Source organism: Patagioenas fasciata, chromosome Z, assembly GCF_037038585.1.
Source record: "Patagioenas fasciata isolate bPatFas1 chromosome Z, bPatFas1.hap1, whole genome shotgun sequence".
Classification (NCBI taxonomy): domain Eukaryota; kingdom Metazoa; phylum Chordata; class Aves; order Columbiformes; family Columbidae; genus Patagioenas; species Patagioenas fasciata.
This window is the reverse complement of record NC_092560.1, coordinates 81,799,897-81,825,463: the sequence shown is the minus strand read 5'-3', so window position 1 is coordinate 81,825,463 and position 25,567 is coordinate 81,799,897. Positions and strand designations below refer to the sequence as shown.

Here is a 25,567-nt window from a genome sequence, read left to right as displayed (position 1 = left end):
TTGCATGTCATCAGTTATCCAAGGTCTCCAAATGATGTTTCAAAATTCAAAATGAAATATGGAGATTTAAAAGGACTTTAGCCAGAAGTTTCATCATGGATTTAAGGGCTTGTGGGATTTCACTGCTAGAAACATGCTCAAAAGTTCCAGAGATTTTTTCAGCAGTATGAATCACTCGTCATTTCTGGAAGCCACATACTGATCTCTTCTTGCCCATAAATAGCACAACATATCACCACACATACTGATTCTCTTGGAAGACAAGACTGACTTTCAGACATGCCTGAAGACTTCTTTTTGTGCTTTTTCATGGATTTTGTGTTCCCTTGCAACAAGCACAGGGAAAACTTAAAGTTTTCTTGAAAAACTTCTGTTTATTTATAGGCACATATGCAAAAGAGAGAAACGGTTGAGAGAACACTCTACTCCTGAAATGCAGCTATACATTAGGCGTACCATGGTTACCAACTGGAAGTTAATAGCAGTGCATGCAATAATTGAAATCAGAAAGTCAAGAAAAATCCTATGGTTTAGAACTGCGAGAGGAAAACTCATTCACAGGTTTTATAGAGGTTGTATTACCTGTTCTCTGTGTTCAAAGCCAACTGCTTTGAGGGCACTTCACCATCAGTCCACAGTGGGTAAACCCTTCCCTTGAGCTATACATTCATTTCTAGGATAACATTACTGTGGGTACAACACTTTACCTGGATTTAACACAGATATATTTCAGAAAATCAGGTCTTGTATCACCTCTGTACTATGCTTTTTGTTTCTTGGGGAGAGGATTTAGTAACTCTAATGATGCTGTGCTTATACAAAGCACTGTATAGGCGCTTTGAGATAAACCACACAACCACCAGTTAGAAATCAAAGCTGTGTTCTACAAACACACATCTGTTTGCAATGGTTTGTTTCCTTCTTCCTCCTTCCCTGACAACCCACTCACATCAGCTGGTTTATCCCCAAAGCACAGAAAACTGGTTTTGTGGGAAACATATTGATTTGATTTCTTACCTGTGAATTCAAGGCTTATAATGAATCAGTCTGCAAGCAGGGCTCCCTGACAAACAACATCCTTGCCAAACACAAGATTCAGCCAGAAATCAAATTTCTAGGTGTTATTGTTTACTGAAAAAAAATCATCAGATAGGTTTTTTTTTTTCTTTCACAAAAGATTCTATAAAGCCTCAGTTTGATTTCTACTTAATAAAAATAAGGTGGGGGGGTGGGGCGACAGGGCAAAAATAATTCAAATCTTCTAACGCTTTTTGGGCTTACTGGCTTTGAATGGAATTGATTTCATATTATGGATTTCCATCTTTGCCCTTCACTTGGTACAATGCATCAGGAAACAAACACCAGGTAGTAATTTAACCATACTGTTCGACTTATTTTTAATAGCCAGGTGATCAAATAATATTTTGTCAACTAGATTTAAAGAAGACTTGTATGTAATTAAATGTGATCAGTTTTGTCCCAGCCACATCTAAGTGCCCAAATTCAACTTTCATCTTTTCAGTTACATATAGGATTTCAGAGGAGGGTAATGACACTGATGCAGGGTCTGGAGAACAAATCTTATGAGTAGCAGCTGAGGGACCTGGTGGGTTCAGCCTGGAGAACAGGAGCTGAGGGGAGACCTTCTGATCTCTGAACTGCCTGAAAGGAGCTTGGAGCATACAAGGTGTTGGTCTCTTCTTCCAAGTTGCAAGCGATAAGATGAGACAAAATGGCCTCAAGTAGCACCCGGTGAGGTTTAGATTGGATATTGGGGAATATTTCTTCCTGGAAAGGGCTGTTGGGCATTGGAACAGGCTGCCCAGGGCAGTGGTGAAGCCACCATCCCTGGAGGGGTTGAACAGATGTGTAGATGAGATTCTCAGGGACATGGTTTAGAGATTGACTTAGATTATGGTTGGACTCAATGATCTTAAGGGTCTCTTCCAATCAAAATGATTCTGTATTTCTATGATTTTTAACATTGTTATTACCATTTTCCTACAGTAAGCTTCTTAGAGTCATTAAATGTACAGTTCAAATCTGACACCATCTCTAAAGAGTACTGAGGAATTATTCTCCCTATTTTTATCTGTTGGAAACAAAACCTCAAACAGATTAAAGCCCAGATCCTCAAGACTAATTTCACAGTTAAATCCCCTAGATTTCAAGGAAAATAATAGAAGGTCTAGGACCTGGGTCTGGGTAATTTGCACAGTCATAAAGGAAACCTGTGACTGGAAAGTAGCTGAACCCTAACCACATTAGATCTGTAATGATCTCCTAACCTTAGGGTGATCCTTTTCCTGCCCACTAAATGATCTTTTTCTCTAAGGACCAAAATCACAATGAAGTATGGAAGGCTCTGTTTTGTTTTGTTTTTGTTGTTGTTTGTTTGTTTGTGAGAAACAGTCATATCCCTTTGATTTGGAAGTTCAGGAATAGGAAAAAAGCAGATATCAACTACTGCTAAGAATCTTTCAGGTCTCTTAATACATAGGAGAGGAGTTGGTGGATGGTCGTGACTGAAGGCAAAATAAAGCATCGTTTTTCCAGGGCTAGGAGTTTGTTTCCAGACTCAGATCCAGTGCTCTTCAGTCAAAAGTATCACAAAAGTAATCTACAGCATTAACAAGCAACGGAAATAGTTTCATTTTTATTTATCTTACGTATTTCTAGTACCAACGTAACCACATACATTTTCTCATGTATGCCCTTCGGAAGACATCTAGAAATCTTAGCAAAGTTGTGAAGGTAATGGATGTGAAGCCAACTTCTTTTTTTTGGAGTACTGAGCCCAAGCAATTGTTACCAGAAATCAACTGCTCAACTTCTCCAGCAGCGCGGGCTCTTTCCGTCATGTCTCAAGGACTTTACATCCTTTAAGGACTACTTCTGCAGTGGCTTTCACAAGCAATGTAAGAAATAGACACAGTTCAATGGCTAAACCAGGGGATGTTATGCTGTTATATATACTTGAGAGGTTCTTTCTCATACTGCTTCTCTCTTTCTATTGCCTTTTAGTGCCAGAATCCCTCTTCATCTGCGTAATCCCACAAAATATTACGTATGTGCTTAACTTTGTGAACTCTGAGCAGTCCCACTGATTTCAGCATAGCTACCCCTGGTGCAAAATTAAGTGTAGACATAAATCATTGGAGGACTGAACGTGGAGTACAGCATGGTGAATAGTTTCTCTCCAGGAAAGCATTTATTTCCTGAAGGCACTATTTCAGCATAAAGTTTTCACATATTTGTGTTATACTTAGTGAGACAGTTGGGAAGCAGTGTTGAAGGACAACTGGAAATGCCCAAATTACACATGACTAAATACAATATTTTACTTTCAGGGAGATAAACCCACAGAGGAACTTGGATGCCATCAACAATGTCTAAGAAAGAAGTGTCAAAGAAATTTGTACTTTTCCATCTCAGCCCAAATAAGCGGCTAGTCATCTGGGAAGAGGGAAATTGGAGTTTAAATTTCCTCTTTGCTTGAAAGAATGCACTTGAATCTAAGTCTCCAACACCTCCAGGAAATTTTGTGTTAAACAATGGACTGTAGAACCTGGAAAGGTCACACAAGACCAGGTTTGTGAACTCAGTCCTCTGGTGATTTTAGTGCTCCCTTCCAACTCTACAATATTTGTTAACAGTGATGAATTAAAAAAAAAAAAAAAAAGAAAAAAAAAACAAACAAACCACAACATATTTCCAGAAGCATTAAATCAATGCCATGGCATTTTACTTCATCCCATTTTGTTCCGTGTATGAAGCAAACAACACAAAATTATTCCCAAAGATCAGGCTATCACAGCAGTGACTCACAAACATGACTTTAAGATACTCCAAGTGTCTAAATATTAAATATTTATTATAGTTCTATAAATTTTTACATTAATTGCAGTGCTTGCTTGTTTTACCAGTCCTCAAGGGATTGAGAGGATTCTGTATTTACTTCCCCTTTCCAGAACATCAAACCTTTTTACATAATACCCCCATTAAAACATACGCCTCCTGTAGATGTCACTGAGTCTTCAGCACCAGTGCAAAAACTCCAGCAGAGTCTCCCTGACATCAGTCAGAAAAAAAGGATGGAAGGAAAAATACCAGATCCCAGAATTTTTAAACATACTGCAGTTCGCAAGACTGTCTTTAGTTAGGTCACTCATGTTGAATTTGAACTTCCTTTCTGCATTTGCATGTTGTCAATGCTTTCTTATCTGTCTGCATAGCATCACGCATATTGCCGGCATGACACAAATAAATGAGCTAATGAATAAATAATAGCAATCAATAGAAACAAACATAGAATTGACTGTCCTCTGTCTTATTGTCCTCACTGAATGAGATGTCAAAAGTAATCAAGCAGTATAAATTATAAAATATAAGTTCAACATTAGAAAGTCTTTGTTTCAATATTTTAAGAAACCTACGGTGTGAGTAAGGTGATGTGCTGGCTATAAAACATTTAAACAGTCTTGTTTTGCTTTCAGCACATGCCTACTTCTGCTTGCAATGAAGTCAACAAGAAGCCTCCTGGTGGAGAATGGCTTCCAAAATCTTCAAAAATGATTCCTACAAAAATAAAGTGTTTGTAATTATTTTAAAAATTTGTTTCTTTTTTTTTTTGACTTAGAAAAATTCTGCTCTGTGAGGGGTTGGTGTGTCAAAGAAAATCAGTTTAACCCAGTTTGCCAAGGCCCTGAGAACTCAAGAGACACATAATTGTTGGCAGAGGTTTTCTGCATGCAGTTAAATAGTTAAATTCTCTTATGGAAGTAGTTATTATTGAAATAAGAGTAAAATAATTGTTTTTAGCAGATACATTACTTCTTCTTGAGGTGTCTTTAAGTATTCCCACCCCTCTTGAATTTTTATGTCGCCTCTTTCTTTTGCCCCTTCCATATATACATATACAGAGAAGTCTTATTTCCATTGTTATGCTTACCACAAACCAGATTTAATTCAGTGATACTAGTACTCCTCACAACCTCTTTGTGTTCTTCCTATCTCTAATGACCTGACTGGTCATATATTTACAGGCAAGGAGAAACCCCATTGAGAACCACAATAGCTGTGGAAGAATTTTACAGCATCTAGCACAAAGGAATCATGATGTCTGACCTTACTAAAATACAGACACATCAAAAAAAAGAGAAAAAAAACCAACACAAATAACAACAACAACAAAAAAACCCACACCACACCAAAAAAAAAAAAACCAAGCACAATAGCACTGTGTGAGTAATAATAAAAATCACTGGTAAACTGGAAGGTACCTTGCAACTCTGCTTCCCCACTCAATGCCAAACTCTGTTTTATTAGACAAAGAAGTCTCCAGTAGACAAAATCCAAAAGATTACAACAGGCCATGTTGCACCATGTGTAGTTGTTCTGTAATGCCATACGATAATTTGCAGTATGTGTGTATTGAGATAATACCACGGGGTATTTTTCTCTAGTAGAATGCACATCTATTGTTAAGTAACTGATGACAACGGCTGGCACATTATTAAAGGCTGCATTGAGTTCAGAATTTGATATTCCGCTCACATTTCAAGCCATTTTCAATGTCCACAACTGTCATCTAACATTGTTTCCTAGTTGCAATTCAGTGGGAGAAAAATAGCTATCCATGTAGAGCTTCATAGTGACACTTCTGTTACGTTATTTATCTTAAGTGTGAAGACAGGAATGAACCAACTTCCAGCCTCATAATTCAGAACACCGGATAAGAGAAAATCAAGGGAGAAAAAGACAGCGTCTTTGTGTGGATATAGGTTGATGGAACATCATGTGAAACTCCTTTTGCCAGAATTACTCTCCCTGGTTCAGTCCAACTGTACTTATCATGATGTAAATCAGGAGGAGCTTCATTAAGTGATTTGACTCACATTGGCCCAAACAGCTGTAAAACACATCCGGACAAGGCACAGTATCACTGCATGGGGCTGTTGTGTGAAGTTCTTCTCTGACTAAAACGGTAGGACACACTAACCCTTTAGACCTGAATCTGTCCGACACTATTTTTTTAAAGCATTCCCTGATTTGCCCTTCAGTATTTTGGGGTTCAGCCCCTCACCAGGGCTCATCACACACAATTTCATGGAGCTTCCAAACATTTCCTGTGGAGCAAAAGAAAAAAAAAAACCCAAACTTTCTGAACTCTACTTTGCTTTGGGGCATCTAATCTTGGAAGTTATACGTGCTGTTAAAAATTGGCTTTCAAATCATGAAACTAGACCTTTAGGGATACTTTCTTTCTTTCTTTCTTTTTTTTTTTCCCTGTTCATAAGAATTTTCAGAGCTGCAGAGCCTCAAGCCAAAAGAAATAGTTGTACAGGCAAGTTTTCTGCACTGGATCTGAGAGAACAAGGGGCATGCTGGGGTGTTTGCTAGGAGCTATCTTGCCCTCCCATGTTCACATGCCTCCCACAACGCTCCACGTAGCCAATATAAAAATGAGTACATGAACTCCTGGGTGAACTTTTAAATTGGCGCTGCTTCTTCCTCTCACCTCGGCCATTTCAGGCATGATCTTCCTGTTTGAGAATGGCTTTCCAACTATTTCGGGCCCTTCTAAAATAAAATTACAGAGATGTATGAAGATGAGTCAGCTGGAAAGGTGCAAAACCTCCCCAGTAACAACAGTTTTCAGAATCTGATGGTCCCAGAGCACTAATTATCACTGCTTCCATACTAGGATTAAGCTTTTCATCTAACTTGGATTTAGCTGTGGCCTTTTTCATAAATTATCAATATTCATGGGAATAATGTGGTCACCAGTCACTGCTGTTCCCGAAGAGCATTCTTCTCACTAACACAAACATTCCCATTACTAAACAGTGGTTTTAATGTATGTAGTCCAGCAGAAAAGTTTGGTACCTTACTGATGACTATTTAGAAAATACAGTTCTTACTCCCAAATTGACAGATCACTGTTTTATCTTGTTATATTGTTATATTTGACAGAGATACCGCTTTGCCTCTGCTTGTGTTAAAAGACACTGTTTCATGTCTCGGAAGACACCACACATACACAGAATATTCTCTTTCCTACACTTTATGGCCAAAAGGGATCACTATTCTTCTCTAGTCTGACCTCCTGCATTTAAAAAAACACACACACAAATAAAACCACTTCGAATTTTGCATTGTAAACCCTGAAATGGTAAAATTAAATTGGAGATGAATGAATGTTGTTGTCAGATTTTGTATTAAAGATGGATTTCAAAGGATTTATGCATGAGAAGAAATGCTTAAATTAAAAGTTTCGCACATTGAACAGACTGCTGGATAGAAGTCTTCTACTTTGGCACTATTATTTTTATTTATTGTAAATTATGGCACTTCTACCACTTGTGTCTTTGTAATATAAGACAGATTCACTTTTCCTCTTGCTTTCTGACTTTGAGAAATTACAAACAAAGGCACTGACCATGCCAAGGTTCACACCTGTGGTGGATCTCACACATTGCAAGTTTTTCCTCTGAAATCCATGCCTGTACACAGACTGGTGAAGATGCAGATGATGCTGTAGGTATGCACCTGTGGCCACACAAGCACAGCAGCGTGGTTGGTAGGAGGGATTAATCATTCGATCATGTTTGTGTGTAGTATTTTTACAGTCATAAAACTCATAAATGATTAATTTTCCTAAAAGTTTAACCAGGGAAATCCCCTGGTTAGCAGAGATCCTGCCTCCACTGAACTGAACACTGGAAGGCAAGTGCACAAGCTGGGGTGTGAGATATCACTTCATGTTTCCCCACCCTGGTGTCCCACAGGGAGAGGAGATAAACTTTGTTTTATATTAAGAGGAGCCCTGGCGCAACACAGACATATTTCTTGCCCCAAAATCATCAGCTAGCAGCAGAACAACAGGGAAAATGCATCTCTCCACTTTCCTGGATCATGTTGTTTGCATGCTGGTCTGTCCAAGTGAACAGAAGCACAAATATGCCATTTTCTCCTGTGTACTGATCTCTGTGTTTAACTTACCTACACACAAAGTTTTTCAAACACACTTAGCGGGTATTAACTTGTAGTTCCTTATAAATCTCCAGTCTGATTGCTGAGCAATTATACACATACTTTCTGTTTTCAGAAACTCAGACAGACACTCCAAGGGCTAAATCAACCTAAGATGCAGAAATTTGTTCTACCACAACTAATTATCCAATGAAAACTCTCAGTTCAGGATTATAGCTGAAAATAGAGTGCTTGAGAAGCCAACCTAGTATTTCAGTGTATTTGTAATATAAACCTTCACTATAGGCAATGTTGTTACATGGTTTTTATAATATATAGCATGAAGTTTTGGTCTTTAATTACTCCTTTAATCTTTGCTGGGCTTGTTCCTGCAAACATGTTACACTCCTGCCTTTTACAGGATAAAGAGTTTCCAAGAATGCATCAGACTGCCACAGGGGTCAGAGAATGCAGTTATTGAACACCACTCTATTTCAGACTAAATCCTGATTGATCTGTTTTTGCTTAGTGGAAGTGTAATTAATATAGCTAATTAACAAAGGACCATTCAAAATTTTTTTTTTTTTTTTCTGAGTAAGAGAGTTTACACAAGACTTAATTTGTTTCATGTGGTTCCTTTTCCACCTGAAAGCGTCAGTTGTTAGTAGAGATGTTACGTTAATACAAGTATTGTGTTAAATAATGTTAAATGTATGTTAATATACAGATTATTTAGATCTGAAAAATGCACTGATATTGTTCATTTGTGTTGACTTGGACAACTGAGAGGACAGCAACATTTTTCTTTTTTGTTACACTTTCAGGTCATATCCAGGTGTCAATTTGGCACTCTAACTCCTGCTACAAACTCACAGGAGGTCCTCAAAGACATGGTATTTTTTCTGTTGTTTTGCACTATGACAGGCAGGCACTGGAGATGTTTATTTCACAATGACATGCTGTGTTCCCAACTCCTAGAAACACTGTGGAGGAACAACCCTACTGTTTTCTGGATACCCTTGAAATGTATCTTGAGGTGCTGGGTAATGGGCGGATGATCCCTCTTTGCAAGTATAGATCTCTCCTGAAAAAGATACCCCCAAATCATCCTTAGTAGAAGACAAACATCAAATTTAAAAGGTATGATTACTACTGTACATTTTTGACAGTTGATTGAGAAACAGGTGTCCCAGGGGACAACTGTGTAAATCTTTGCTCCCTCCACCTTGACTTCCATTCTCAAGCAAAGTCTGTATTATTTATTTTGTGGAAGAGGATCCTGATCTGGACATACAGCCCTTTACAGACTTAAACTTCCTTTGGTATTCAAATTCAAAACTTTGCTCATTCAAGAGGATTTCTCAGGACTTCAGAAATGCAAATTATTTTTGAGCACAGTAAATTAGAGATATCTCCTTGCTCACAACATAATTGTTGGAAATTCGTTCACCCACTGGAAGGAAAAAAGGTTTTTCTTGCCAAAGCGCGATTCAATCATTCACATAAAACTTTTGTTTTCCCAAAACCTTTATTTTATATGCACTGATGGCTGACCTGTGTGCAAGTGAGACTTCATGAATGTGGTTAGTTCTTAATTCTTGGACAAGGTTCTTGGACGCAGCTGTAGCTGGATAAGGATTTGACAGCTTTCTGGAGTGCTGACACTTCACCCTGTTTTGACCAACATCTGCCTTTTGTAAAGTTGTTGTGCAACACTGGAGAGTTACTGATTGATCACCAAAGGCATATGGACCACATCTGTTCCCAATGTTAAATTGGATTAAGATTTTAAATGGTGCATGGTCACTACATTGATTTTCTGGAACATGCTAAATTTCATAGAAGGAGTATAAAAATGAAGAGTTGTGAGGAAGTAATAAGATATTCTTACTGAGAGGTGGCATATGGTAAAAAAAAGAAAGTTAGGACTGAGGGGAACATTAGTGACATTGCTCCACAAGAAGTTGTGGATTATATCTGAAGGACTTTTGACTGTAACTGGGAGAATAAGAAAAGGAAAAAGAGCAAGTGTGTCTGGAGAAAAAAAAAAAAAAAAAAACAACCAGAAATGTAAGTCACAGAAAGATATACGACAAAAGTGTATGTTAGTAGTTGATAGTTGAATTGATGGGCTTAACAGCAGTGAAGGCAAAAACTTGTTAAACCATGAGGATCAGAAGAGCAGACTTACTAATGCAGTGATTCTGTAGTGGTACTCCTTGGACTACACAAAGCCACGAGAGTCCTGGAAGCGTATGGCAAATGGTGTGTGCAACTGCACTAAACAGTAAAACACATTAAGTTTACTTTGTACAGTTGCACAAATTGCCTGTGATCAGCTTATTTGAATTACTGGGGGTGGCTGAGCTCACAAATGATTTGCGTGTTTGTTTAAATGGGTTTTTACTTCCAAGGAGAGTCTTCTCCATGGAGCTATCTGAATTGTTATTGATACTTTGTGTAGATACTTTTATTCTCAGAAATTGTTCACAAGCAAGTATTGATTTCTGAAAATTGATTTTGTTCATAAACATTCACTAAGCAGCTTTGAAAAACAGTTTCTGGGCTATGAGACATTCATGAATGGCACCTACCCACCGCAAAACATACATTATGCATCATGTTTTACTTCAGTCATATGGTATCACTCCTGTCCCCAGACTGGTGAGTTAAAATGTAGCTAGTGACTGGATGACTAAAGTATAATGGCAAATCTTGAATCTTGAATGACATATAAATATTCAGAAAAGCTTTATTTGGGGAATACAAGGGACCTGAAAACCGATTTAGAAGCAGACTGCGGTCATTCATATACTCATGAATAACCTCATGAGACCTCAGAGGAGCAGAGAAGTAAATCCATGTAATTATTTGTACCTAACCTCATTTTGTTTTTCCAAGGGCTCTAATCTAACCCAGAGGGAGAGAAGAATTTACATGAAAGAGTCATTACAAAAAATGTAAAAACGGCCTTTGAAACAGAGATGAACACAGAGATCTCTTTCCTTTCTAAAGTAAGCCTCTGCCATGCTAGATTTGAGAGCTCTACAGTCAATTGATGTCAAAAAAACCTTGGATTATTTTCTCAACTGTTCCACTGTAGCTACCAAAAAATTAAAAAAAAAAAAAAAAGAAAAAAAAAGAAAAAAGAAATGGCAAATGTACTGTAGGATAACCTGGAGTCTGTTGAGCTTCCTGTAGGAGCCATGAGATCTATTTTTAATTGGTTTAGGTAAAAGTGAACTCAAACCTAGGCTTCACATGGAGTCATGTGCTTCAACAACTAGGACTGCTAGCTTAATTTATAAAGGATGTGCAATACCAACAGCTTTTCCTTCTTTACTTATCTTTTAAAGACTAGCTACAAAAACAATGGACTTGTGTATAAGAAAGTAGTACTGTACTTTAGAACACCTGCAGAAAGAGAAAATTAGATGCAGAGAAGATTTTTTTTTCCTATAAAATGTCATTGATGGAGTTCAGGCTTATCCAATATTAGCTGACAGTTGGGATAATATTTTCAGAGTTGAAATTTTGAATCTGCTCTGACGAAAGGTACAACTCGGTACAATTGAGCATGTTCTATCAAAATAAGTTGATAGAGTCAGCATTCAGCAGACTGCAAATTATGCCTCTATCTGGATGCCTGTGAGAAATGGTGGTACACAGAAGCAGATCTTTCAAAATTAAAGTCCTACCAAAGGGAAGCAATTAAGATCCATAATATGCAGTCATATGTTGTGTCATTTCCAGAACCTTTCTTTGTCCCCTCAGAGGCAATTAAGGGTTAAATGTTAACTTTTTTATCAAATTGTGAAATATTGAAAGAAAACCACTCATGACAGCACTGTTGGGGCCAAACTTCCCAAGGGTTGTGATGATAAGATTATTATACAGATATCTAGAAAAGAAATATTCTAAACCAACGAGATTAAACATGGTGAGATCATCCATTGATGAATTTATTCCATGACCAAGAACAATGTAATGGGATTAATGATGAGGGTTTTTGATCATAATAAGATGTGGGCTGATGCCTGAGAGAAAGTTCAGTGACAGCAACAACTGCAGAAAGTCCCATGTGTAAAGACAACATAATAATGCTTAATTTGCTAAATGTCTTGTTGTGAAGAGAAGCCTTTGCTATCATTTTGTGGGAAAGCTCTGCAGAATTTAATAGACAAATGTAATCTTGCTTTCATTATTATTTCTAGTTTCTGACTGGTCCATCTAAATGCAATGGAAACAATGGATCCATGACAAGCCTTTTATATATCTAAAGCATCCTCAGAAGTAATCTTATTTGCTACCGGATATAATATGCAGCACATTAAACAGGCAGATCTGTGCTATGTGCTTCCTTTGGCCACAGGGATGGTCTTTCCCATGGGAGTTTCACATCAACATGCCATGGGCTTTTTCTTCTCACTTTGTGAGCTAGGTTTGGAAACTGTAATACTTAGATCTTATGAGGGCTTTGGGCAGTCTCCTTTATCCTGGCTTGGTGAGACTAAGACACACTTGGTCACTTGGGGACACTTCCAGGAGAAAATCCTTAAGGAACACCTAAAGGTGGTGTATTACAGAAAGGTCCACTGTGATCAAGGCTAACCCAGTCTAAGGGTGAAATTCATCTCACCTAGATGTGAGATGGTCACCCTAGGTCCTCTTTGGGAGTGAAGAGAAAAAGATTACTCTGTACAAATCACTTTCACCGGACATCACAAGATTAATTTTAGATTATATGAATCATCTTTAAAAAAATCCCCCTTTCTCACAACAAACTGAAGACAGAGGGACTAGTTCAAGAAAGCAATTGTATGTATTTAGGTGATAATGAAGGACTGCTCCTTATCACGACTCTGGCTCTTTTTCCTCAATATACTAGGTCAACTTAATAAATATGATTGATATTGTTAGTGAAACTAGGAGTCTTGTTGGAAAAAATAAAATACTTTAGATTTCTTATTGCAAAATCTTTTTTTGATTTCTATGTGAAATGAGACATTCTCATAAAAGGTCCTTATTTTATAAAAAAGACACTCCTTTTGTTTCAGAAAAAGAACAAGTGAGCAAAATTGTATTAACTTACTGTAACTCTAAAATAGTCTTACAAATGTTGGCCAACATAACTCCGAGGGATCATGTAATGTAGTTCTTCTATGTTATATATGGTAAAACTCAGACATCAAAAGATTACATGGTAAGCACTTTGAAATAATTGATAATAATTACTAAAACATTCTACAGGGACTCATCAGTTAGAAGGTCATCAATGTAAAAAATATAACTAAGTGCTCTCCAAAAACAGGATGAAAGACTCCTAAAATACACAGTTTAAATTGAATTAATTGAACAAAAAGGCACAGTTACAAGCAGCAGTCAGAGAGTTGGTACACAGACAGTAAACAGAAAAAAACGACTTGACAAGTATGTGCTTTGAAGTTTTCCACATAACTACGCTTTCATAAAGAGGCCATGCACAGACTCTATTGAACCCAAATGGCTTGTCTGAAACAACTCACACACAGAGAGCTTTCAGGGACTTTCAGAGAGTATGTTTGACTGTTTTCACAATTTTATTTACGTTTGTGTTCCTTACATGTTCTTAAAACTCAACATCTTTTTAATTGGTTTTGCTTGATTTAGACCAAACCCAGTTCTTCAAATAATTAACAATTTTTTACAGTCCAAAAATCCTGTATAGGTACTTGTTTGCAGCTGAATACGAGCCTAATCATATCTAAAATAATCTTAATAATAATCCTAAAGTATTTGCCAACTCTATCATCCATTAACTTTTTATAGTATGCAAACATTTCATGTTGTACTGAAAACATGTACAGAGGGACTAACTAGTCATGGGGGCAAGGGAGTTATCCTTAATTTGTAATTTCCTGTTATTGTAAATTATACCTGCTCTGTGCCTTTATGGCCTCCTTCCATCTTGAAATGTTACTATGTTACATTTCTATTTAACTTATGCACCCTGAATGTTGTAAAAACTACCTTAAAAGTCAATAAAAATGCAATAACGTGCCAATCAAAAGCAGTGAAGCAATCTTTATTGAGTAAACAATTGGACAGCTACAGCCAAAATCCAATTGCACCATTGATTAAAGGTAAGAATAAGAAAACTGTAAGTTTTTTTCCAGTTTTAGTTACTACCAGTTTCTTAATTTACAGAGAAGTTACTTTGATCCTACCTAGAGTCCTGGAAAGAGGTCACCAGTACAAATAGCGATACTGTCTTGTGTTGCTTCCATTAATACGGATTATCCATGATGCTCCTAAATGCACAGTCACTCAGCAAATGTTGCCACATTACGAGTCCACTTCTGTTTATGTGAATATTTAAGTAAGAACTTCCTTTTTTAACCAAGAGCAAGAAAAAAGTTGTACTAAAGGTCTGTCCAGCTCAGTATCCCATACCTGACAGTGCTCTATGGCAAAGCCCCAGGGAAGCCTATAATAACAGGGGAAGCATAACATCATTCTTCTCTGGTATGATCTGAGTGATGTGACCAAGGGACCTACTTATCCAGTGCTACATGTCTTTGTTTTAACAGTCTTTGATAGATTTTTCTCATCTGGTTTTTCTTAATCACTTCTCAAACCCAGTCTAGATTACACACCAGCTTTCAAGCAAAAAACTTGGAGTCAGGGGGGTTGTGCTGATTGCATCCTCTGTTGTAACTTCACACTCAATGAAAAAATTTCTCACAGGGCCACCAGAATGGATAAAAAATTGAGCAGAGAGGAAGCCATCACCTTGGTTATGGGGACATGGATATCGCAGAAAAGAGACTGGGTGATTCCAAGGCTGTTGTGGGTATTTTTTTTGGCTCTGTCCATTTTGGTACACACCTGGGGGTAAAACACCTTCTTTGAGAATCTGGACTTCATTTTAGTAAATATGGCAATTTGATTCTAAGTTACTTTTACTCACAGTACATAAATAAGCAATTGCAAACTATGTAATCATAAATAAAAGCTTTATTGAGCTCAGGCAGAGAAAAGCAATCGATAGAGGACACATCCTCAGTGAAAGCAACAGTTAATGCTCTTCGGTTCTTGGTGGATACTCTATCATTGTATTTTAAACCCACAAGGAATTCCCTGTGTCATCAGCAACGACCACTTTTGCTGGTGAATTAGGAAGTGAGCAGGGCTAAAAGTATGTTTGAATTCCACAGACTCATTCATTTGGCCCATCTTCCAATGCAGAAGATCACCTGATTATCTTATTGGCTTGGATGGGTGCAATCTGACTCTTCCTTGAGTTTTAACTTACACATCATAACAGAGAACAGTGAAGCAGTTTAAGGTTATTATCAATTATTATTATTATCAGTTATTATTATTATCAAAAAACACAGGACTGAACTGATCAGGTGTCACACATTTATGTTTATTCATCTGGTTGTTTCAGTCAAAAACCCAAACCCAATCCAAAACTTTCATAATTTTTCCAGAAATGTTACACTTCCTAACATTTCCTAGGTTGAATAAAGCCTCTTTTTAAAGACCAGAATTCTTTATTTTAAAGCAACTCTGCTCATTTTCTATTAAACAAGCATTTTGAAAATAAATGGTTCCAACTTGAAATGAATAATTTTATTTATGTCTAAAGAAAGTCATTTTATTCAACTTGGAATACCATACATCTCCTCCAGTATTTTTTATATCATGGCGTATTTTTGATGAATCACAAGTTTTAGTAAACTGAAAACTATCTATATTAATTTTTCATATTTACTATTAATCCTATGAAAAATACTATGCTGGCCATCATCAAATGCACTAAATCAGATCCATTTAGTCTAAAAAGTGATCAAATTTCTTTTTAACAATGCAATTTCTTGTGAAAATATTAACAGGGTGAAGAACAACAATTCTAAATCATTCATTTCTCTCTTGCTTAATGAATTATTGATTTGTGCTTTCCTTAGAATTATAGTGCTCTGATGTGATAAGTATTGATTCGAATCTTTATACAAATATTGTGTATCATCAGCAGGTTACAGCAACACAACAATGGATACCAAGATAGACTTGAAGGGATGAAATAATAAAAAACCCAAAATATTGTGAGGTGCCACAACGGTGTGCATGTACCTGTGATGAACGCATATGTAAAATAGCAAGTAGTAATGGAAGTAGTACATCCAGGGGGATGATAATGATGCAGAATTACAGAAAGTTTACATTTGGATTAACACAGAGAAGAGAACCTTGGAAATGAAAAATAATTACTTTCTACTAGAAATAACTTTTCTAACTTGACATTTCTTGCAACCACAAGTGCTTCACTGTCACAGGTTTAAAGGGAGAGCTCTCCTACACCCTGTTCATGTTCAGGAACTTCAACTCCATGCACAGCTATTCATGTCGATGGGAACTACACAGCCAAAAGACAAAAGAAAAGTGCTGAGAGCAGTAAACACATAGATAATCCTGTCCACCAAACAATTTTGCATTCCCTTTATGCACCATTTATTTCAGACAAAAAAGCTGCTGAGAGATTTACATCAAAGTGATTTCCACAGCTCAGCTGCTTGAGGGTGGGGAGATGAATGAAATTACACTGTCCTGGGGATCTGTGCACACTCCTCTCCTGCCCTGCCTGGGGGTGGGAGATCCCGCCTGCTCTCCCTCAGACAAGTTCATCTCTAGTATCACCTGTGTGATGTTTGGTATCCAAATGAGGGGGAAAAGCCTGAGTCACTGAGAAATGAAAGAACAGTTGTCTTTCTTTCTTCCCTTGGACAACAGCAGGACGACAGCTCTGGTTGTCCTTGCTTTGGGTTGTTGACCAAAGTGTGTAAGCTACGAAGGTCTTCTACCAACCTTTTCCTGAACACTCTGCAAGGAGGAGAACACTGCTTTCATGACCACGTGTGAAAAAACAGTTCCTGGGGCACACATGGCACCAAAATAACAAGTTCGTTCATAACACAAACCCAAACATCCATATCCAGTTCTAGAACACTCATGCAAAACTCCTCAAAGGAGTATGGTTGTTCTGGGACAGCAAGTACACACACTCTTTTAGACAATTGTGGTAAATTAGACTTGAAACTAATGACCCATAACTATTATCCATCAGGGCTACATCGAGATTTTGCCTAGATGGCTGCAAATAGTGAGAAATAAATATCATCATTCAGGGACCAAACGGATCCAAACATGCAAGCTCAGACCAACAGATGCAAAGCAGGGCTGGGAAGATGTGAAACCTGGGCTCCTTTTCTCTTTAATGTCCCAACTCACACAGCCAATGCAGTCGAGAGAGTGTTGCCATCTATCCTGGTGTAGGCTAATATTAGAGTAGGAAAAATACAGTTTTCCTGTGAGCATCATCACACAAGCAATGTTGGGCAGCTTACTACAAATCCCTGGCTCAAGGAGTTACCTGTAGATAGAACCTAATATAAAGCTAATCAGGCTATTTCTTTCCATACAGATGCTTTTGTGCATGGCCCCACTCTTTTAAAGTGTCTCTCTAGAATCGATAGACTCAATAGAATGAGAACCCCTGAAAATTTTGCATGAGACTGTTTCCCAGGAGTAGGTGGCTAATTCAAAGTTGAAGCTTTACCTCCTACTAGTCTCAGAATCAGGTATCATATTTCTATCACTCAATAAAAAGTTAAGTTCTGCATTCCCAGGAAATATTCCAAGTATTAATTTAAAGAATGAATCACTTTTTTGTGGCTATCAGGAAAAAAACCCAAACAGTCCATTTAAAAGTTTTTAGCAAGCATAAAGAGGCTAAAGAAGGTGTAATTCATGTAATTCTTTTTTTCCTTTCTACATATTTAACAGTGTTTTGGAATATGATGCATAACATACACAGTTCTTACTGTCCGGAGGTGGATCAACATCCTGCACCAAAGGCCTTACTTACAGAGTGGGAAAATGAAACTTGAGACTCAGAATTTGCAAATAGCCAGCAAAAAAATAGATCACAGAGTTGAAAACTTGTAATCATTATAACATTTGTATTATGACAAATTAAAAACTGATATTCTAGTTTATGAACAGTACTATAAAGCTGGTATTCTACACTGTGTATTGCAAGCTCATTTAAAATGTACTCTTCCACGACATGATGAGAACACAAATTATAATTACGAAAGTAACCCAAGCAGAAAATTAGTCTGGAAGACTATTCTGAGTGTACTCCTGCAGACAAAGCCATTCTGTGTCTTAACTTTACTGTCTCAGTATAGGGAAAGATTGATGCAGAAGATAAAGACAAGGACAGATATGGCTTCCGGGGGGTAGGGGCAGATTAAAACAAAAGTCTTTGCAAGTATGATCTGTACTGTTTGAGTCTTGCAAACACACACGAAGAGAAACCTCACTAGATCCTGCCTTTGCAGAGTTACTCACAGTACAGGCTGTTACAGCTGCAACGTCCAGTCTGTACCTGGATTTTTATTCCCATAATCCTATTCACAGGCAAAAATCCATATTTATGAGCACAGATAAGGTGTGCTGACCCCACTCTGAACCCAGACCCTGCTTACACAAGTAAATGCACTGAACAGTTGTAAATAACAAAAGGTTTTAAAGCTGTCAAGTCAGTAATCTGAGGAAAAAAATCGTGATTCAAAATTTCATTCTAGAATGAAATTTAGGCCAAAAAAGGAAAAAGGTCAAAAATAACTTGCTACCACTAAATGACAAACTAAATAAATGATCTTGACAAACTTCTAAGCAAGAAAGACACATATCTGAAACATTTGTATTTGATGTTTTCTCTTCTGGAAATGTTACATGGAGTTTAAAAGAAAAGCAAAATAGTTCTGTACAAATCTCTGTACTTTAGAGAGACTGGAACAGTCCACTGATTGCAAAATTACACCTATGCTTTGATATCTCTTCTTGAGGAAAGAGGACCTGTATACTAAACAGTAGTTACCTTGCACTCAAATAAAAGATAATAATTTTCTCTTTTAAAAATAAATAAATAAATATGTATATGTATATGTATATGTATATGTATATGTATATGTATATGTATATGTATATGTATATGTATATGTATATGTATATGTATATGTATATGTATATGTATATGTATATGTATATGTATATGTATATGTATATGTATATGTATATGTATATGTATATGTATATGTATATGTATATGTATATATTTTCTCCCTGTAAGGGCTGGTTTTCTAGAGCCGCTACTCCACTGTAAGGACACCCATGACTTACCAGTACCTTCCAGGATTTGGCAGATTTATCCCTCTTTAGAAAAAGGAAACAAAAAAACTACTGAGGTAAGGAGCTGTATCAACAATTGCCACAACAACAACAACAACAAAGTGCTCTGCTATAAGGGATGAGATTTTTGCAAAAACTGTATTATTTGCTGGGTCTGAAGTTAGGTGCCTACCTAACGTACAGGATTGTAAAGAGTGGGAATGAAATTGTGAGCAGTCTTGTTTTCTCCAGGGGTGGTCTGCATCCATGCCAGTTGGTGCATGCAGCACCAGTTAATACTTCAGAAAAAGAGGAATTTGTGAGAAAAGTGTGTATTAATAAAAGTATCACCAGGGTGCAGAGGAACAAACAACAGCACCTGTGCTGTACACTGACTCTGGGTCTTCTCAGTTACCATCAACGAACTGGGGAATTTATCACAATTCTGCAAGTGTTATCCAAACTATGTACCCCAAGTACATTTTTGATCTCAGTGTAACTGAACAATTCAGAAAACCAATGCAGCTCAGTATCAGCTTTTCCGTGGCCATGTACTGTTGTCCTGAACCCTTTCTTTACCCTAGATATTTTCAATACCTATTTTTAGTTCCTTTTTTTGGCTGAGATAAATGAAACTTGAGGAACAAAGGCTGTAAAAAAGAGCAGAAACATTGCTGGTTTCTCTGGGACAAACGTTACTTGATGCTTTGGGAGAACATATAAAGACATCAAAAGACATTAAACCAAATAGAGTCTTAGACCCAAATTCATCACATCTTGACTCCACAAGAATTCAAATGATTTACAGCAGCTGCGACTGGTCACTTGGGGTCTGTCATGTTTATCTAATCTGTACGTTTTATTTTTATCTCCTACTCACAGGTTAGTTGGAGAATCTCACTTCAATGATGAAATGATGGGGAGATTCAGCTGGTGGTTGGTGACAGGTACAAGAAATCCAAACCAGGAAAAAACTCCAGAAAGACTTGCTCAGACCTAAAAGAAAAATAGTATTGATTAGAGGTAGTTATGCATCTCATTTTAAGGCTGAGGTTCATTAAATTTGTTGATTTCACATCAGTTCATATGCAAATTTAAAAAAATTTGTACTGCATCCTCTGTGTCCAAAAACTTGGGAAAAAGGAGTGAAAACTTCACATGAAATGCATGATCTGAGACAGGATCAATACGTGACCTCAGTGTGTATTTAAACCCATCCCTGGTCAAAACCTTCCCTGGGAGCAATGTTTAATACAGTCTTCAATACCATGCTTTGGTTCATTTAGATGTGATTTAAAACCTTGCCTGGAGTAAGCAAGTGTTTATGAATTGTTGTTCATGGTACAGGGGTTTCCTGAATCAGACTGCAGAAGAAACCAAAATTTTCCAAAGCTAAAACTTTCCAAAACCAAAAGCAAAAAATATCATAGTAGCTTATTATTGAAAGACACATAAACACCTTTGCAGCCAAAGCTTCTCTTTTAAACTTTGTCCCTGAGACATGTGTTACGAATTTGTAGTGCCCATTTCATAAACTTTAGGCATAGTATTTTTTTGTATTCAAAATGCCAAAAAACATTTATAAGAGGGAAGCACTTTCTGTAAAAAAAAAAAAAAAAAAAAAGGGGGAAAGAAACACACATTTATTTTTCCTGCTCATCAGGTTTTAGTTTTGATGAAAAATAATACACAGTCATTGAAAATATAACAAGCAATGACAATGTAGAAGTTTTGAGCAACTGAAAGTTTTAGTTCTGATTACTGATTCCCGATTTTTAATTCCTCCCCTATATATTTTCAGAAAAATGCCTTCTGGAAAGTAGTTATATAGTATAAGCCAATTTAATTTTAAAACTCTGGTTTGGTGACATTTACAGGATATTTAACACTTTCCAAAACTGTGACAGTATTTATATTTCTGGATATAGTTTTAGGAACCTAATTTCAAGTTTAAAAATACTGACTCATAAGCTTCTTACGATACGTGAGAAATGTCCTTCAGAACATACATAAGATGACAAGAATAAAGGTGTTGGGCTGAAATCTGGTCAGAGCAATAAAAGCCCACAAGGAAAGCTGTCTATCTTCTCATGTAAAACTACACAGAACAACTTGCAACCTCTTTATTTAAGACTTCTAACTAAAGGACGTCTTGGTCTGTACAAAGGCTTACTGAGCTGGAACTAAGTCCATCTTAGTAAGTTGTCAGTAAATTCAACTTGAGGTTGCATGTTGTTAGGATGTGGCCAAAAAGAGCAGAAATTTGGTTATTAATATTTTATTATTGAATGAGCCAATAATATTTTCTGGAAGTTCCGTATTTTTACTTACTGGAGATTTCTGAGTCCAATAAGCAGGATATGTATTCCCCACAAAAATTATTTTCTGTGTTGGCTGCTTTCAGAATACTTGGTGCTTTGTCATACTGACCTGGATTTAGGTGATAACAAAATATCTGGTTTTATTATAAACAAAAAGTACCCCAGAAAATCCCAAATAAAAATACTTTTGGTATTACTTACAGTGGTTACAAGTTATGCTATCAGAGGGCAAGGCAGACCCAAAGCTGTTCTTTGACAAAAAATATCTCATGATCTGAACTTATTTTCAGTTTTCTAGAAATTATTGGGCTAGTCAATCACTTTCTGAAAGCTTGAAAAAAATCACACTTTTTTTTTTTTTTCTTTTTTCTTTTTTGGCAATTTTTCCATCACTTGATTGGATTGGAAAAATCAGAAACATTCTGCTTTCCTGGGTCTTTCCAGCACCTCGTCCTTTCCGCCCTCCTACAGATTAAAAATGGTATGATATAACAAGACTGGCCAGAAGAAAGAATATTCAGAAGCATACCTCAGAGCTTCAGGTTTTACAGCTCCAAAACATGGGGGTGAAAGCTTCAGACACATGCATAGCCATGTTGTTAGAAGATATTGCCCCAAGTTAATGTCTAATGTCCAGTTGAGAAATCTTCCCTTCATTTTGAAACTCACAGGTTTCTCCCCACTGCCTACTCTCCTTGCTTCGCAACTCCTCCAGTTTTAATTAATGATGCCATTTATGTACCTCCATTACAATATAAGACCCTGTTCAGCCAGGATGCAGGAGCACTTTGAAGGAACCCGCCAAACGAATGAGAACTGTGGTTACTCTTTTTATGTTAAGACACTTTAAAAAATATATGGGCATATAGAGAGGTCATTGCAGGTTTCTTAGGTGAAATCTGTACCTGTATTAGTGTCATTGAGCAGATGAAATAGGTTGAAGAGCACTAAGTATAGAAAAAACTTACATTCTTTTCTGTCTTCAGAGCATACTGTTTCCTACCTGATCTCTAAATAAAGTCCCTGCAGTGCTTTGTCCATGAGGACCATTCAGTTTTACCAGTCATTTACTAATGTCTAAAATCCCGCGTCTGGATACAGGCATTAGATGTTAATTGTGTTGCCCTTAATGATTTGCTATGCCCTTAATAATTGGTTTTATCTTTTTGGTGAACCATTAATTGATCAGGGAGTTGGACTAGGTGATTATTGTAGGTCCCTTCCAACTGAAATATCCACTCCTATTCTAATTGTTCCCCCTGACTCAGATCAGTACGTTATGTAAAGCTTCCTCTCCCTAATGTATGTAAACAACCCTTCATCTGCATCTCGTTGACTTGAAGGACAGCTCTGGGAATACAGTTTTAAGAGCCAGATATTATGGTGATGGGGGTGAGGTACATCAGCCTGATCCAAGATGTTTTCTTGACCTCCATCTGATATTTTCCCTTATCTCCATCTCTTGTACTGACATATAGACCTTGCTACGTCATTTCTGTCCCTGGCCACTATCAGCAGACCTCTCCGATTTACTGATTGCCTTATCTCTGCCACAGTCTCATTAACTCAATAAACCCTGCAAGTTTTCATCTTCCCCTGGTCCCACAGGGATTTCTCAAGACACTGTGTGTCAATATAATGTCCACGTGTGGATGAAATGGTCCAGAGATACAGGAAAAGATTAGTTCTCTGATCTGTGACACAGTGCTATATCAAGCTGCATCACTCAGAAGTAAATTCCCTGTTGCTTTATTGCTCAGCAACATTTGATTGCTTGAAGCCGAGCCATTTTTTCTGAAGAGAAGGAAGGGAAGCATATCTGTAAATTGTTTTACTCTGCTCCTGTGATAGCCACCATTGTGAATCAGACACTGCAGCAGATAACTGCAGCTTTTAACTCAAGCTGAAAACCAAAGAATCGTGGCTGTGGCCGTAACAGCCACTTCTCCTACGAGGAGAGGGGAGGTAGGAGAAGCTGTGGCACTATTCATCCCTGGATTATCACAGAACAATGCAAACTGAATGACTGAATACTTTCTAAGTCTCTTTCACTGCCTTTGTGTGTGTGTGTGTGTGTTTGTTTCTTTTTTGTTTGTGTTTGTTTCTATTTCATTTGTTTGTTTTTAACCTTAGCTCGGTATTCAGGTGCAAGAGCCAAATGAACAAAACATCCTTCCTAAAGTGTGAAAGGGGAGAGGGAAGAGAGAAAAGAGAGAGAGAGAAACATTTCTAGCATGGGTTTGTATTACACTGTTTTCCAGCATGTTGCAAATCTACCTGTGTCCCTTTAAGAGTACTCTTATCTTGGTTTATAAAAGTTAATGGCATTAAAAATACAGTAATCAACATGTTCATAATGTAAATGTTAATCATTTAACATGTCAAGCATCTTCACCCCCTTCTGAATCAATATGAATTATTAAAACAGACTCTTTAAGACCTTTAAAATCAACTCTCAAAGCATGTACTAAATAACAGTACTGTTGGCATACGGGAGCACCAAGTTACAAATTCATATGTTAGACTGTCTGACACACTAGCTCTCTTTAGTGGGGGAAAAAAAAAATAAAGTAAAAAAACCTCCCAGCAAAATCTTATATTCAGAACTGCATAACTTGTATACATGAGTGAAGTTATTTTTTTCTCAGAGATTTTGTGATTTTTTTTTTTTTTAAAGAAACTTTATAGAGATAAGAGGAGAAGGGAAGGGAAGGGAAGGGAAGGGAAGGGAAGGGAAGGGAAGGGAAGGGAAGGGAAGGGAAGGGAAGGGAAGGGAAGGGAAGGGAAGGGAAGGGAAGGGAAGGGAAGGGAAGGGAAGGGAAGGGAAGGGAAGGGAAGGGAAGGGAAAGGAAAGAAAAAAGAAAGGAAAAGAAAGGAAAAGAAAGGAAAAGAAAGGAAAAGAAAGGAAAAGAAAGGAAAAGAAAAGAAAGGAAAAGAAAAGAAAGGAAAAGAAAAGAAAGGAAAAGAAAAGAAAGGAAAAGAAAAGAAAAGAAAAGAAAAGAAAAGAAAAGAAAAGAAAAGAAAAGAAAAGAAAAGAAAAGAAAAGAAAAGAAAAGAAAAGAAAAGAAAAGAAAAGAAAAGAAAAGAAAAGAAAAGAAAAGAAAAGAAAGGAGCAAGAAATATTTTTTTTCCACAACAAAGTTGTGTGACAATCAGTAATACTCCTGACACAATAAGTAATTAAAGACAACTAAAAAAAAAAAAAAAAAAAGAGGTAAAACTTCAAGTTCCTAGTTTCACACCAGTTTCTGTCAAGCTTGTTATGAGTCATGAAGATAGCTATATGCATTTGGAAATTTATTTTAAATATTGTAAATAAAGACTAACTCTGAAAATCAAGGTTATTTCCATGTTTAGTACCAAAATGGCAAGAAGAACGTTCATTTTTCAAACATCTGAAAAACAGAGATGAAATTATTTGATATATACATCTTACCTCACAGTCAGCTCATGATGCTTTGAGAAAAAGTCATGAAGTCGCTTTTACATATATATATGTGTGTGTCTGTGTCTGTGTGCAGAGGCAGCTAAATGCCTGCATCAGGTGGCTGTTTCCTGGTCATACTATTGGAAGAAGATGACAGATATGAATATTTTCTTTTCATTTTTTCTTTGTTACAGATACAAAATAAATTAAGTTTTGCAATTGTGTGCAAAGCCCATCACATGAAGCATGGGTCTCAAATGCTTTGTTATCAAATTGCTCAATGCTTGTGTTAACATCTTGTTCTACTGGAACAATCAGATAATGTACTGGATTTCAATAGGCCAGAGGTTGGCCTTGGTTTGGGAAATTCTTCTATGCTCATGAAGTTAATTCATAGGTATTGTTCACAACGCTATGGTACTTCACTATAGCTAGATCAGGTGTTCAGTGGGAGTACAGGAGCACAGCCCCCTTGCAGTGTATATAGACATTAACTTACACCAGCTGGGAATGCAGCCTTTATTTTCTATATCTTGATCCACCTGGTCTCAGGTATAGGTTGAAGTTCTACCTGGGCAATCCCAAATCCATTCTTTATGGTGAGAAAGGAGGAAACTCATTTTAG

At 37.1% G+C, this 25,567-nt stretch overlaps 1 protein-coding gene across 3 annotated transcripts in view; it reads right to left on the bottom strand.

The window, feature by feature from the left end:
• The window catches only part of LOC136114885 (urea transporter 2-like), a 296,579-nt gene extending 271,480 nt beyond the window's left edge, over positions 1 to 25,099 (bottom strand). For 2 of the 3 annotated variants that reach the window (XM_071802363.1, XM_065860571.2), the window contains exons 1-2: positions 24,952 to 25,099; positions 20,075 to 20,190 (exon numbers count right to left, since the gene is read on the bottom strand). The gene's annotated coding sequence lies outside the window, so the exon portion shown is untranslated. Of the gene's footprint in view, positions 1 to 20,074; positions 20,191 to 21,525; positions 21,614 to 24,951 lie in introns of those variants that run through there. The other variant, XM_071802364.1, reaches the window with a different exon arrangement.
• Positions 25,100 to 25,567: the final 468 nt, after the last annotated feature.